This window comes from Gopherus flavomarginatus, chromosome 8 (assembly GCF_025201925.1).
Source record: "Gopherus flavomarginatus isolate rGopFla2 chromosome 8, rGopFla2.mat.asm, whole genome shotgun sequence".
Classification (NCBI taxonomy): domain Eukaryota; kingdom Metazoa; phylum Chordata; order Testudines; family Testudinidae; genus Gopherus; species Gopherus flavomarginatus.
Genome location: NC_066624.1, coordinates 65,554,783 through 65,567,292, shown reverse-complemented (window position 1 = coordinate 65,567,292; position 12,510 = coordinate 65,554,783). Strand labels below are relative to the sequence as shown.

Genomic DNA, 12,510 nt, shown 5'->3' with positions numbered 1-12,510 from the left:
CCTTGTAGTCTTCAACTGAATGGTTTTCTCATGCCGTTTTTCCTTCTTCATAATGTTGTTGGAGATAAAGTATTAAAATACTAGAATGCCTGTAACAGTTTTGCATGCCTTTGTGTATCTTTATTTATTTCTGTATTTTGATCATATGTTAATATGACTATGCTATTTATATGAAATTACTTTAAGATACCTTTAAAGAACATAAAGGTTACAAAGTCTGACACTCGATGCTAGAATTATAGTTACCCATATATCCTTTAATTTGATTCCCCTGTGTGTATACATTGATAGTCATTATTACATACTTTTTTCACAGGATCCCTAACTTACTCAGCTCATAGGAAGGCTGGTGCTTAGGGTGTGAATCTGAGTGATATTGTGAATGAGGCTGTTCTCTGTAGGACTCCTGCTTTGTTTATTGCGAAGAGTCAGGAGACTGCAGGAAGAGAATGGATGGCGGTCTAGCTAAGGCAGGTAGCCTGTCTTATTTTCTAGTTGGTTAAGTGGGGCCAGATGTGGACAAGTGCTGAAAGGTTCATGATTTGGCCCTTGTGCTGTCAATCCCCCCCTTTCCCCACACACAAGAGAGACAGTCTTCCTGCTCCAAGTTCTGTTGCTTGGCACTACAGTGGAAAATTGCAGCTCAGTCCTACAGTGGAGCATGCTCATTCACTTTGTTGGAGTAGTGCATGTATAATCTGGGCTCATAAAAGCTGTGTGGAGATGGAACATGCATATGAAAACTTTGAGGCCTCTCCTCAGCACAAACTGACTTTCAGAGGTTTACAACTCAGCCAGATTACAGTGGATTTTCACAAGGATGGCAAAAGGTACATCGCTGACACAAGGGCAGTCATCACTCTCTCTATTCGTACTGCATTTAAAGTTCCTATGCCAAAGTATGGAGGCACTGGAACTTAATTGTAAGAACATTTTAACATGTGCAAAACAATATAGTTTCCCCCTAACTTCAGTCTGAGAAACAGCTGAACTGTTTTTTAGTGGAAACTTTTCAAAACAGTTCAGCCTCGGGCAGGCACCCAGCAGGGAAAATTTCAGCCCAAACAATTACAGCTTGTAAATTTACAAGCAAATTAAAACATGAGTTTACAATGGGAAGTATTTGGCACTGACAGCCTCCTATAATGTCAGGGTGGAGTGATTTAAATCAAGGAACAATGTAAGATGCCTTTACCTCACTAAGAGCTTTGACAAGCCTCTAGTTAACCGTGTTTAGGTCAGAATTGTTGATAGCAACAGGCCAAAATGTTTACGATCAGATGACGTGTGCATGTCTGGATCTTTATTATTACTTATCAGCTTTCATGGGAGAAGGTTGCTATCCATGTTCAACTTTGCGTTTCTGGGGAGCAGTTGGTAATTTGCTTATGCATGGCGTCAGGATCATGGCCAGCACCATCACCAGTAGGTGAAACCCAGAGCTATTCTGTCATACCATTAAATCTTTTTTCCTGATTTTGAAACATGCTCTGACCAGATGAGTTGAGGAAAGCAAACCAAACAATACTCCATCCTCTGTAGTGTCAATTTCTTCCCTCATCTTATTCCTCCTATTTTCTTTTCTCATCTTGTCTTCCATCTAATAAGAGTCAGCTTGTCTAGTGAGGACAGAGTGAACTTTGCAACGCTTTGCTATGACCAAAAAGGCAAGCTGAGCGATGCTTTAGGCCTCTCTAGTTAAGTTTCTCAAGTCCTTTGGTGGATAATAGGAGCTGTCAAGCGATTACAAAAATTAATCACACAATTACAAAAATAGAATACCATTTATTTAAATATTTTTGGGTGTTTTCTACATTTTCAAATGTGCTCACTTTATATTTATATTTGATTTTAAATATTTGTGCTGTAAAGAACAAAAGAAATAGTATTTTTCAATTCACATAATACATGTACTGTAGTGCTATCTCTTTATCATGAAAGATGAACTTATAAATGTAGAATTATGTACAAAAAATAACTACATTCAAAAATAAAACAATGTAAAACTTCAGAGCCTACAAGTTCACTCAGTCCTACTTCTCATTCAGCCATTCACTCAGGCCAGGTCCAGACTAGAGCTTTAAATCGATTTTAAGAGCTCTAAATCGATTTAAAGCTGTAACCGTCCACACTACAGAGTGCATAAAATCGATTTTAAGGGTCCCTAAAATCGATTTTGGAACTCCATCAAAACGAGAGGAGTAACCCCAAAATCGATTTTTTAAAATCGATTTTATGATAGTGTGGACGGCCATCGAAGTTAATGGCCTCCGGGACGTATCCCACAGTGCTCTAGTGGCCGCTCTACACAGGTAAAGGTACTCTTCTGCTGGCCAGGTAAACAGGAAAAGCCCCGGGAAGTTTGAAATTCCATTTCCTGCTTGCACAGCGTGGAGCTCTCAGCAGCAGAGAGAAGAATGCAGTCTCCTGAAAATAGGAAAAGAGCTCCAGCATGGAGCACACAGGAGTTACTCGATCTGATAGCTGTATGGGGAGAAGAGTCAGTGCTTTCAGAACTGCGCTCGAGCAGACGAAATGAGAAAACCTTTGAAAAAATTTCTAATGCCATGCGGGAGAGGGGACATACCAGGGACTCGTTACAGTGCCGAGTGAAAGTGAAAGAGCTCAGACAGGCGTATCAGAAGACCAAAGCAGCAAAGGGCAGGTCAGGCTCTGCCCCCAAAACATGCCGGTTCTACGACGAGCTTAACGCAATATTGGGGAACAGCGCAACGACGAACCCCCCCTTGTCTGTTGATTCAGAGGTGGGCGTTGTGATTCCTGCAACTACGGAAGATTTATTTGATGGCGATGATCAGTATGATGAGGACCAAGAGGAGGAGGCTCCAGCAGAGAGCACAGAGCATTTTATCCCCCCAAACAGCCAGGATCTTTTCCTCACCCTTACTGAGGTTCCCTGCCAGCCATCTCAAGGCAGTACTCCAGAAAATGAAGCTGAGGGACCATCCTCTGGTGAGTGTAATTTTTTTTACTAAAAGCTTCAGTTTAATGTAAGCCTTTTTTACTGGGTGCTTCAAATCACTACCTGTACTTAGAGTCACTGACCAAGTAGATTAAAAACCTTTCCTAAAACAGTGACCCATGAGGTGGTTTTTAGAAAAGTCTCCATTGTTACAGGGCGGACTCATCCTGCTTGTTCGGGGACCGCGAGAGCAAACCGCGGGAAGCTACTCTTCTTCCCTGCTTTGCTCTCGCGTTCCCCGAACAAGCAGGGCTCCTTGCCTGCGGTTTGCTGGGTGGTTCGGGGAACGCGAGAGCAAACCGCGGGAAGCTACTCTTCTTCCCTGCTTTGCTCTCGCGTTCCCCGAACAAGCAGGGCTCCTTGCCTGCGGTTTGCTGGGTGGTTCGGGGAACGCGAGAGCAAACCGCGGGAAGCTACTCTTCTTCCCTGCTTTGCTCTCGCGTTCCCCGAACAAGCAGGGCTCCTTGCCTGCGGTTTGCTGGGTGGTTCGGGGAACGCGAGAGCAAACCGCGGGAAGCTACTCTTCTTCCCTGCTTTGCTCTCGCGTTCCCCGAACAAGCAGGGCTCCTTGCCTGCGGTTTGCTGGGTGGTTTGGGGAACGCGAGAGCAAACCAGGGAAGGAGAGTAGCTTGATTACCAGTACAATCTACTACAGGGATTACTAGCCATTATTAACTTACCATTTTCTCCGGACATGGTCTGTGTGCTCCCCTGACCTGCGTCTGAGCAGAACTCTCTGTCCTCAGCCACAAGCAATAAGTATTAAAGGAATCATAAGGTGACCTTTTGGTAAAGTAAAATGTTCAAGGTTCGGTAACAGGCACAGGTCAGTGAGGGGAGAGACTGTATGCATGGTTGTGTGAAATGTGTCTCTTATGATTCTTTTATCACTCTTTCCAAACCCCACCCCCCCACACACAGCTGCACATTTCTCCAGCCTCCCTCTCGCTTCTCATCTACGTGGGGGGGGTATCATAAGAAGACTGAGGAAAAGGAGGACGCATGAGGACATGTTCACCGAAATTATGGCAGTAACCCGTACAGAGAGAGCTCAGCAGGGAGAATGGAAGCAATTGGTCGCAAAGTACAGGGAGGCTGCCAGTGAACGCGAAGACAGGAGGGACCAACGCGAAGACAGGAGGGACCAACGCGAAGACAGGAGGGACGCCAAAAATGATGTCAGGTGGCAGGAAGATCAGCGCTGGCGAGCAGCAACTCTGGATCTTCTTCGTGATCAGACTGACATCCTCCGCGATATGCTGCAAGAGCTCCGTGGTTTCAGAATGCCCCTACAGCCCGTGTATAACCTCCCTCAGTACTCACCGTGTCCCACACCTTCCAGAACCAGGCGTGTAAGAACGCGTGGGGGAAGGCTCTCTGCACCAGCCCCCTCCACCGCTGCGGACACTCCAACCAGAAGGCTTTCATTAGATTGAAAAGCCCTTTGTGTCCTGTTTTTTCCCTCCTCTAATGATCCAAACTTCTACCATGGCACCTTTGCCTATTTTTTACTCTCAGGTCATGCTATTAAGTCAGTGTGACTGTAGATTGGTAATGAACTAAAGCAAGCAGCTTTGGAAAGCTGCACGGAAGCTAGTTATCAGCATCAGGATTTGACAATTGGGGATATGGGCAATACAGGGAAAACAAAGAAAGCAGCCATACCGTAACCTGGTCCATGAGAATTCTTGTTCTGTCTTCTCTGATGCACTTTCTTCTTTCAAACCTCCCTCCCCCTTCCTCCAAACCTCCCTCGCTCCGTCCCCCATAGAACAATGAGTTATGAAATTTCATGCACAGTATTGTAACAACAAACATTATGCTTGATTGATGAAAGGGTCTGATTTTAAATAAAGAACACAATTCTTGTAACAAATAGTAGTAACTTTATTTTCAATAAAAAAGCAGTTAAGGAAGGTTGCAGGTACTGTGCCTAGCAGCAGACGGAAGCAGCTAATGGTGGAGGTAGGTAATAATTGGGAAATACAGAAGTATATGTTTTCCAATGGACAGCTCTTGCAAGTAACCTAAGCAAGCAATTGAGGAATGCTGCAGGCAAAGTATCTTGCAGCAGCAACACCGCATAGACGGGGAGGGCAGCAATCAATTGAAAGGAAAATCAGCATTCAAACTGTACCCTGGCCCATGAGGAAGCTACTTTTCAGTGCTTCTCTGATGCGCACAGCATCCTGGTGAGATCTTCTAATTGCCCTGGTGTCCGGCTGCGCATAATCAGCGGCCAGGTGGTTTACCTCAGTCTCCCACCCCGCTATAAAGGCCTCCCCTTTGCTCTCACAGAGATTGTGGAGCACACAGCAAGCAGCAATGACAAAGGGGATATTGGTTTGGCTAAGATCTGAGCGAGTAAGAAGCGTTCGCCATCTCGCCTTAAGCCTGCCAAATGCACATTCTACCACCATTCTGCACTTGCTCAGCCTGTAATTAAACAACTCCTGAGCACTGTCAAGGCTGCCTGTGTATGGCTTCATTAGCCAGGGCATCAAGGGGTAGGCTGGGTCCCCAAGGATAACAATAGGCATTTGGACATCTCCAACTGTTATTCTCTGATCAGGGAAGTAGGTCCCTTGCTGCAGCCGTTTAAACAGTGTAGTGCTCCTGAAGACACGTGCGTCGTGAACCCTTCCTGGCCATCCCACGTGGATGTTGGTGAAACGTCCCTTGTGATCCACCAGGGCTTGCAGAACCATCGAAAAGTACCCCTTGCGGTTAATGTACTGGGCACCCTGGTGTTCCGGTGCCAAAATAGGGATGTGGGTTCCATCTATGGCCCCCCCACAGTTAGGGAATCCCATTGCAGCAAAGCCATCCACAATGGCCTGCACGTTTCCCAGAGTCACAACCTTTCGAAGCAGCAGCTTAATGATTGCTTTGGATACTTCCAGCACAGCAGCCCCCACAGTAGATTTGCCCACTCCAAATTGATTACCGACTGACCGGTAGCTGTCTGGCGTTGCAAGCTTCCATATGGCTATTGCCACTCGCTTTTCCACTGTGAGGGCTGCTCTCATCCTGGTATTATGCCGCTTCAGGACAGGAGAAAGCGAGTCACAAAGTTCAAAGAAAGTGCTCTTACGCATGCGAAAGTTCCGCAGCCACTGCGAATCGTCCCACACCTGCAGGACTATGCGGTCCCACCAGTCAGTGCTTGTTTCCCGTGCCCAAAAGCGGCGCGGAACGGGTAGAACCTCACCCGTAACCGTCAGGAGCTCCAACGTGCAGGGGCCCGGGGAGTCAGAAAACTCGTTCTCCAGTTCGTCATCGCTGTCGTCCCCGCATTCAAGCATTCTCTCTTGCATTTCTGCATCATGGGTCAGCAGTGATAGAACGAGAATGCGTGAATTATTTACAGCATTCGCGATCAAGGACAAGAGCAGACCTGGATCCATGCTTGCTGCAAAATGGCGTTTCCCTCACTGCAGCCAGTAAAAACAGCGCGAACTGACTGTGTGCCGTTTACAGGAAGGGGGGGGGGGCTGTACCCAGAACCACCCAGGACGGGGACTTTGATCCCATCATGCACTGGGCTAGTAACCCATAATTCCAAAGGGCAGGGACCCGTGCAGGAACTGTGGGATAGGTACCCAGAGTGCAACGCTCAGGGAAAAGATGGACGCCAGGGAACATGGACGCTCAACATCGATGTAAGTAGCCCTAGTGTGGACGCGCAAAATCGATTTTATAAAGCCTGCTTTATAAAATCGATTTTATTAACATCGATTTTACCCTGTAGTGTGGACGTGGGCTCAGACAAACAAGTTTGTTTACATTTTGCAGGAGATAATGCTGCCCGCTTCTTGTTTACAATGTCACCTGGAAATGGGAACAGGCATTCACATGGCACTTGTAGTTGGTGTTGCAAGATGTGCTAAAGATTCATATGTCCCTTCATGCTTCAACCACTATTGCAGAGGACATGCATCCATGCTGATGAGGGGTTCTGTTCAGTAATAGTCCAAAGCAGTGCAGAGCGGCAAATGTTCACGTTCATTATATGAGTCAGATGCCACCAGCTAAAAGGTTCATTTTCTTTTTTGGTGGTTTAGGTTCTGTAGTTTCCACATCGGAGTGTTGCTCTTTTAAGACTTCTGAAAGCATGCTCCACACCTTGTCCCTCTCACATTTTGGAAGGCACTTCAGATTCTTAAACCTTGGGTTGAGTACTGTAGCTCTAGAAATCTCACATTGGTACCTTCTTTACATTTTGTCAACTCTGCAGTGAAAGTGTTCTTAAAATGAACAGCATATGCTGGGTTATCATCCGAGACTGCTATAACATGAAATATATGGCAGAATGTGGGTAAAACAGAGCAGGAGACATGCTATTCTCCCCCAAGGAATTCAATCTAAAATGTAATTAACGCATTATTTTTTTTAACGAGCGTCATCAGCATGGAAGCATGTCCTCTGGAACGGTAGCCGAAGGGGCCTATGAATGTTTAACATGTCTGGCGCGTAAATACCTTTCAATGCTGGCTGCAAAAGTTCCATGTGAACACCTAGTCTTATTTTCAGGTGACATTGTAAATAAGAAGCCAGCAGCACTATCTCCTGTAAATGTAAACAAACTTGTTGTCTTAGTGATCGGCTGAACAAGACTTGGAGTGGACTTGTAGGCTCTGAAGTTTTTACATTGTTTTGTGTTTGAGTGCAGTTATGTAACACAAAAAACCCTACATTTGTAAGTTGCACTTTCACTATAAAGTGATTGCATTATGGTACTTGTATGAGGTGAATTGAAAAATACTATTTCTTTTGTTCATTGTTACAGTGCCAATATTTGTAATAAAAATAATACAAAGTGAGCAACGTACATTTTGTATTCTGTGTTATTAAAATCAATATATTTGAAAATGTAGATAAATATCCAAAAATATTTAATACATTTAAGTTGGTATTCTATTTAACAGTGCAATTAAAATTGCAATTAATCATGATTAATTTTTTTAATTCCAATTAAATTTTTGGGTTAATCACGTGAGTTAACTGCAATTAATCAACAGCCCTATAATCAGGTAATATAGTATGTACTTTGCCAGTGTTTTTCCAACAACTGAACTGTAAGTATCAAACAGAATTTGTTTTTCTCTTTTTCTGTATCCCCTTTTTCTTATTTGTTTTAAGAAGAAACAGAATTGGATTTTAACCAGTATCCCAACAATTTACTACAGAGGATATATATACACTGCAGCTGGGAGCTTACTGCTGATTCGAGTAGCATCTCTGTTCGTGCTCTACTTTAGGTACGCATGCACCTCTCAAGCCCTTGATTGAACATTTCTAGCTAGCAGTGTCCATTCTGCCAGTGCATGTGCCGCATGCCTTCTTGTGGCAGATACCATGGCTGCCTGGGCGACCTATCATCAGTTCCTTCTCTACCACCTTGGGGTAGCAGGGAAATTCCAGGAAACAGGAAGAAAGTTAATGGTGGGCCAGTTTTTTAAATGGTAAATGGGATGACCTGGATAATTATAGGCCTCTTAGCCTGATGTCAATCTCAGGCAAGATAATGGAGTCATAGATACAGGACTTGAGTACTGAAGAATTAAAGTAGGGTAATGTAATGAATGAAAATCAACATGGGTTTATGCAAAATAGATCCTGTCAAACTAACTTGATATTTTTTATGAGATAAGTTTGGTTGATGAAGGTAATAGCATTAATGTAATAGTAGACTTTTCTGAGGCATTTGACTTAGTGCCACATGACATTTTGATTAAAAAACTAGAACAAAATAAAATTAACATGGCACATATTAAATGGATTAAAAACTGGCTAACTGCTGAAAGGTTTTAGAGTTTGTCTGTGAATGAGAAATTGTCATCACGTGATTGTGTTTCCAGCAGGGTCCCATAGAGATTCATTCTTGGCCCTATGCTATTTATCCTTCTTATCAGTGACCTAGAAGAAAACGTAATATCGTCACTGATGATAGGGGATGACACGCAAACTGAGGAATGGTAAATAATGAAGAAGAAAGATCACTGTTCCAGAATGATCTGGTTGCTAGGTAGATGGGGTGCAAGCAAACAAGAAGCATTCAGGTAAATGTATACATCCAGGATCAAAGAATATAGGCCATACGGATGGGGGATTCTATCCTGGGAAGCAGTGACTCTGAAGATGATTTCGGTGAGTGTGATGGATAATCAGTGGAACATGAGCTCCCAATGTAAAGCTGTGGCCAAAAGAGCTAAAGCTATTTTGGGATGCATAAATAAGGGAATCTCGAGTAGGAATAGAGATTTTACCTGTGTATTTGGCACTAATGCAACTGCTGCTGGAGTACTGTGTCCAGTTCTGGTGTCCTTAATTCAAGAAGGATATTGATAAATTGGCGAGGGTTCATAGAAGAGCCCCAAGTTGAACAAAGAAGGCTAAAAAAAGTAATTTGATTACAATTTATAAATATTTACCTGAGGAACAAATATTTAATAATGGACTCTTCAATCTAGCAGAGAAAGGCATAACATGATCCAATGGCTGGAAGTTAAAACTAGACAACTTCAGACTGGAAGCAAGGCATAAATTTTTCATAATGAGGATATTTAACCATTAGAAAAATTTACCAAGCATCATGGTGGATTTTCCATCACTGACAATTTTTAAACCAAGATTGTATGTTTTTTCTAAAAGATAGGCTGTGGGAATTATTTTGGGGAAGCTCTATGGTCTTCATTATACAGAGGTCAGAATGGATGATCAAAATGGTCCCTTCTGGCCTTTGAATCTATGAAGTTGCAAGTCCAGTAGCAAAGTTTTTTAATAAATCTATCAAAACTAGAGTGGAGAATAATTAACATTGTAGCTGTATTTAAGAAGAGAAGAAAAGCGATTCCGGCAACTAGTGACCTGTTAGTCTGACTTCAGTAGAATACAAAACTTTTGAACCAAATTTTAAAGGAAAGAATAATTAGAAATATAGAGTTAAGTGAAAAATGGGACAAAATGCAACAAGGGTCTGCAGAGGTAGACTGTGCCAGACTAACATGATACTTTTCTTTGAGTAGATAAATGATTTCTTAGACAAAGGAAATATAGTAAATCTAGTCTGTTTGCATTTTAATAATGCACTTGACTTGGTACCATATTTGAAATTATCAGTTTTGCTGGAGAAGATGGGGATTAGTACAAGAATATTAAAGTGAGTAAGGAATAGGCTAAACGGGGAGGCAACAGCAGATTATGCTGGAGGGGGAGGTTACTAGTCAAGTTCCTCAAGTATTTGTACCAATCTTATTTTAATATTTTTATTAATGACCTTGGCACAAAAGATAGGAATGTGCTAATGAACTTTTCTGATGACACAAAGGTGGGCGGCATTGTCAATACAGAGGAGGATCAGAATATTATACAGGAAGAATTGGTTGACCTAGAGGACTGGATGAAATTAGATGAAATTTAAGAGTACAAAGTGCAAGATCATGTACTTAGGAACTAATAGCAAGTATTTCTGCTGTAAGTTGCGGCTCATCAGTTGGAAGCAACAGAGGAGAAGAAAGACCTGGGTGTATTAGTTTACAGGATAATTATGAGCCACCAAAGAAATGCATTTATAAAAAAAAGGCAAATGTGATCCTAGGATTTGTGAGGTGAGTTGGTAGAGATATAGGGAAGTATTAATGCCATTGTACAAGGCAGTGATGAGACCTCATCTGCAATATTGTTTACAATTCTAGTCATTAAAGGACAATGTTAGAACAAGAGCAAATGGGTGTGAGCTAGCCATGAAAAAATTTAGGTTGGAAATTAGAAGAAGGTTTCTGACCATGAGAGGAGTGAGGTTCTGGGATAGACTTTCAATAGAAATAGTGGAAAAAGAAAATCTACCTTGTTCTAAGATGGAGTTTGATAAATTTATGAATGGGAGTAAGACATAGTTGCCTGCAATATCGGGACTGGTCTTGGTGATCTAGGAGGTTCCTATGAGTCCTATGTTCCTATGTAAGCACTAGGATTTGATGGAATTACAATTAATAAGCAGCGTGAATTTTCTAAAAACATCTGATTCCAATGATGAAGGCCAAGGGCCGTTCTGGCTGAAGAAATGGACACAACAACCTACCCACAACCTTTCCTTCTGCACATATTCCCTTAATCAAGTTGCTGTTACTTGGCATGTTTAATATAGTAGTTTGTGCTTGGCGGTGGTAGTTAGTGAAGGCTTTGCATGGATGGCATCAATAAAAGGCTGAAATTAAAGTTGTGGTCTTCGACGTATAGTTGTGGCAATGGTGAGGTCTGTCTGAGTGGAAGAATATAGGTTATATGCGGATAGGTGCCTGAATTTCTAATTTCTCTACTTTTTGCAGTAATTGTATTTCTTCTCTTCACATCCCTTGACATCATGATTTATGATGTTCATGACTCCTCTAGTCTGCATTGCATGGTGTTTGTACTGTGTTTACTCCATTACTGTTTGTTATTAAATGACTTCCAAACAATCTAACTACTCTGTTCTACAAGATTGGTTTCTGTGCCATTGTGATGAAGGCCATTCAAACTCTCTAGATCTCTTTTCCATGGAACATGGCTAACATTCCACGAAAACAAATCCCTCTATTTTATATCACTTACCTAGCTCAGAGGTTCACCTCCCCTTTGCTCATGGGATAAAGAGACTCTTCAGAAATATCACCTGGCCTTTCCTCTCTTCCAAGATCCCTGAAGTGTTCAATAATCTTTGAAGCGTGATGTCATGCCACTAGTGCCAATATGTTTCATTGTCAGCAGAGTCTTGTGCACCAGCTTCAGAATGCCATCTTATCATATCTCTTCTCTTAATTCCAGGAAGACGGCGCACAATTCTTCTGTTTTTTTTTTTTTTTTTGTCTCTTGCAGAAATTTTTACTCACTTCTCTTAACATGGAGTCCCTGAAAACAGGGACTGTTCATGTCTTCTGTTGGGCAGGTGTGATGTCCTTCTGGATTGAGCAGAGCAGCCATCTTCATATATGTCCCCTGCAGCTTTATTTTGTTTCTCTAGTGAAATTTCAGAGAGATTTTCTGCAGATGCCTTGTAGACTACATAAGAATAGCCATACTTGGTCAGACCAAAGGTCCATCTAGCTCAGTATCCTGTGCTCCGACAGTGGCCAATGCTAGTTGCCCCAGAGGGAATGAATAGCACAGGCTATCAAGTGATCCATCCCCTGTCGCCCATTCCCAGCTTCTGGCAAACAGAGGCTAGGGACACTATCCCTGCCCATCCTGGCTAATAACCATTGATGGACCTATCTTCTATGAACGTCTTTAATTCTTTTTTGAACCCTATCTGATAATGTATTCTGCTATGTAGAATGCCTTCTGGTTCACTTTCCTCTAGTGATCATAAACTGCCACTCCTGTTTTCTGATTTCTACTTTTGTCTCCTTCATTGTTAATTCCTTCCCTTGTTGAATCTGTGGCAGTGATTCCCAAATCTTGTTGTTCAAGAAGTCTTCATTCTCTTTGGTGCTGTCAGGTTGATGGTTCTTCAAGACCACAAATCTTTTTTTCCAATCAATTTG

General features: G+C 42.6%; 1 protein-coding gene across 4 annotated transcripts in view; it reads left to right on the top strand.

Moving 5' to 3' along the window:
* STAG1 (stromal antigen 1) overlaps positions 1–12,510 on the top strand; it is a 357,281-nt gene that overhangs the window by 22,066 nt on the left and 322,705 nt on the right. The gene's annotated exons all lie outside the window — the stretch shown is intronic.